Genomic DNA, 4,106 nt, shown 5'->3' with positions numbered 1-4,106 from the left:
TTGGTTGGAGCATTTAATCCATTTACATTTAAGGTAATTATCTATATATATGTTCCTATTTCCATTTTCTTAATTGTTTTGGGTTTGTTTTGTAGGTCTTTTCTTTCTCTTGTGTTTCCTGCCTAGAGAAGTTCCTTTAGCATTGTTGTAAAGCTGGTTTGGTGGTGCTTTTAATTTCTCCATGGAATCTGAATGAGACCCTTGCTGGGTAGAGTAATCGTGGTTGTAGGTTTTTCCCTTTCATCATTTTCAATATGTCCTGCCACTCCCTTCTGGCCTGCAGAGTTTCTACTGAAAGATCAGCTGTTAACCTTATGGGGATTCCCTTGTATGTTATTTGTTGCTTTTCCCTTGCTGCTTTTAATATTTTTTCTTTGTATTAATAATTGATAGTTTGATAAATATGTATCCTGGCATGTGTCTCCTTGGATTTATCCTGTATGGGACTCTCTGCACTAGACTGTCCTCAATTCTTTTTGTTCTTTTTCTTTATTCTGCTCTGTGATAGTTATTTCCACTATTTTATCTCCCATGTCACTTATCTATTCTTCTGCCTCAGTTATTCTGCTATTGATTCCTTCTGGAGAATTTTTAAATTCATTTATTGTGCTGTTCATTATTGTTTGTTTGCTCTTTAGTTCTTCTAGGTCCTTGTTTCTTGTATTTTCTCCATTCTTTTTCCTAGGTTTTCGATCATCTTAACTCTCATTACTCTGAATTCTTTTTCAGGTAGACTTCCTATTTCCTCTTCATTTGTTTAGTCTGGTGGGTTTTTGCCTTGCTCCTTCATGTGCTGTGTGTTTCTCTGTCTTCTCATTTTGCTTAACTTACTGTGTTTGGGGTCTCCATTTCACAGGCTGCAGGTTCGTAATTCCCATTGTTTTTGGTGTCTGCCCCCAATGGGTGAGGTTGGTTCAGTGGCTTGTGTAGGCTTCCTGGTGGAGGGGACTGGTGCCTGTGTTCTGTTGGGTGGGGCTGGATCTTGTCTTTCTGGTGGGCAGGACCGCATCTGGTGGTGTGTTTGGGGTGTTTGTGAACTTAGTATGATTTTTGGCAGCCTCTCTGCTAATGGGTGGGGTCGTTTATTATTTGGCATACTAGTTATTTGGCATGGGCCTTCCAGCACTTTGGCTTGCTGGCTGTTGGTTGGAGCTCGGTCTTAGTGTTGAAACGGAGATGTCTGGGAGAGCTCTCACTGATTGATATTTCATGGGGCCGGGAGGTCTCTGGTGGTCCAGTTTCCTGAACTTGGCTCTCCCACCTTGGAGGCTCAGGCGTGACAGTAGCCTGGAACACCAAGACCCTGTCAGCCACACGGCTCAGAAGAAAAGGGAGAAGAAAGAAAGAAAAAAAAAAGTAAAAATTTTTTAAAACTTAAAAAAAAATTATTAAAATAAACAAATCCACCAGTGATAACAAGTGCTATAAACTAAACTAAGCTAAACATAAAAATCAGAAACAACTCAGTCACAGACCACAGACCCCAAATCTACAGTTGCTTCCAAAGTATACTGCCTCAATTTGGGGACGATTTGTTGTCTATTCAGGTATTCCACAGATGCAGGGTACATGAAGTTGATTTAATCCACAGCTCCTGAGGCTGCATGGAGAAATTTCCCTTTCTCTTCTTTGTGCACACAGCTCCTGGAGTTCGGCTTTGGTTTTGGCTCCCCCTCTGTGTGTAGGTCGCCCTCAGGTGTCTGTTCCCCGCCCAGACAGGACAGGGTTAAAGCAGCGGCTAATTAGGGCACTCTTGCTCACTCAGGCCGGGGGGAGGGAGGGGTATGGTAGTCATAATTGAAATGTGGGGGGAGCCTGCGGCGGCAGAGGCCAACATGATGTTGCAACATCCTGAGGGCGCCGTGTTTTCCCGGAGAAGTTGTCCTGGATCACGGGACCCTGGCGGTGGCCGGCTGCACAGGTTCCTGGGAGGGGCGGTGTGGATAGTGACCTGTGCTCGCACACAGGCTTCTTGGTGGCAGCGGCAGCAGCATTAGCGTTTCATGCGCGTCTCTGGGGTTGGAGCTGATAGCCGCGGCTTGTGCCCGTCTCTAGAGCTCGCTTAAGCGGTGCTCTGCCCTCTGTGGGCACACGGGGAAGGAATCCCCTCTCCTCATGCACCCCAAAACAACGGTCTCTTACTTCTTCAGCTGGTCCAGGCTTTTTTCCAGACTCCCTCCAGGCTAGCTGTGGCACACTAGCCCTCTCAGGCTGTCTTCCTCCTTTCTTTTTTTAAAACAAATGAGATGAACAAAATGCAACCATTGATTTCTCTCTTTTTTTTTTTTTAAGTAAGTCACACACAGACCTGTGTGCATCTTTCCTGGAAGACAAATTACACATATTGTAATGAGATGAGAAACCCAAATGCTCGGGAAGTGCCCATGAGATGTGCTCATTTTTCCTGATTTAAGGTACTTTAGAGAGAAGCTGACCATTGAGCCAGCCTCAGATGAGTTGATGGAGTTATGATTGGATATGGCCATGGAAGAAAACAGGTGTCAGAAGCCCTCCCCAGTTGGTATCACTCTTGGAGTTTGTGTTGCAGCAGAGTCATCTGTGCCTATCCCTTCTTTCCAGACAGTAAAAATATTCTCACCTTGCTAACAGAGGGCTTAAGATAGCTTTCTCTTGGGTAGAGTTAAAAGGCCTAGTAAGGAAACCCTTTGATTTCTCTCTTGGTGTCTTGAAACTCTTACCTCCTTACTTACTCTAAAGCAGCCTTTCCCTGAATGTAGTCCCTGACCAGCAGCATCAACATCACCTGTCAACTTGTTAAAGAAGCATATTCTCAGCCCCACCCCAGACCTGGGTGGTGGGGCCCAGTAATGTTTCAACAAGCTCTCCAGGTGATTCTGGTGTATGCAAAAGTCTGAGAATCACCGATACGAAGACCAAAACGGCCTAGCATAGAGGGAGTGGGACATAGTAAAGGAGCCGGCAGAGAGCAGAGAGACTGACAGAAAGAAAAAGAGAAGTTAATATTGAGATCCCTAGAGATGGGAGCTAGGAAGTGCACAGGCCTTGGGAAGGAGAGATGTCGCCCTCTCTGAAAAAGATTTGGGGACCAAAAAAAAATTGTTTTTAAAGTTTGGAAGTATAAGAGAGGAAAGTTGTAGACTTCATTCTTGACCACCTGTTATATGTTCTTGGAAAATTAGGTGACTAGATGGGGAATGGAGCAGAGCTGGAGGCTTGTGAAATAGCTAGTGTAGATCTTTGAAACTAGCAAGAGCAAAGTGATTATAGTAACAGTCTGCTTGGCTCAACAGCATTAATCCTTAGGGAAATGCAAATTAAAACCACGAAGAGATATCACTACCCACCTATCAGAATGGCAAAACCAAACAAAACTGCTATACCAAGAGCTGGCAAGGATGCAGAGCAACTCTCATACATAGATATTTAAGATGCACAGCCACTGTGGAAAACAGTTTGGCAGTTTCTTTTAAAGTTAAACATATACTTGCAATACAACCTAGCAATTTCACTTCTAGATATTTACCCAAGTAAAATGGAAACCTATATTCAAATAAAAACCTGTAAATGAATGTTTATAGCACTTTATTCACAATGGCCAAAAACTGGAAACAACCCAAAAGCCCATCAGTTGGAGAATGGACAAACTGTAGCACATCTATATAATATAATATTTTTCAGCAATAAAAAGTAATGAATCATGGATATTCTCAACAATATCAAATGAATCTCAGTGCTAAGTGAAAGCAGCCAGACCCAAAAGGCTACAGACCGGATGATTCCACTTGTATGACCTTAAGAAAAAGACAAAACTATTGTGATATGAAGAGATCAGTGCTACTCAGTGATTAAATGTGGAGATGACTACAAAGGTGTAGCATGGAGGATTTTTTTTTTTGAGGTGATAAAGGTATTCTGTATCTTGATTGTCATGGTGGTTGAATAATTTTATACATTTGTCAAATTCATAGAACTGACAGCAAAAAATGAATTTTATTATATGTAATAAAAAAAAGAAAGATAGATAAAGAGAAACTCCCTGGAATGTCCCCTCGACTGTCTCAAGACAGGATTTACCTTTTCAAGTACTATTGCTCTTTCACGGCCTTGTTCAAATGTTATCTCTC

This window comes from Physeter macrocephalus, chromosome 11, assembly GCF_002837175.3.
Source record: "Physeter macrocephalus isolate SW-GA chromosome 11, ASM283717v5, whole genome shotgun sequence".
Lineage (NCBI taxonomy): Eukaryota > Metazoa > Chordata > Mammalia > Artiodactyla > Physeteridae > Physeter > Physeter macrocephalus.
The sequence above is the reverse complement of the archived record's forward strand: the minus strand, read 5'-3'. Positions refer to the sequence as shown.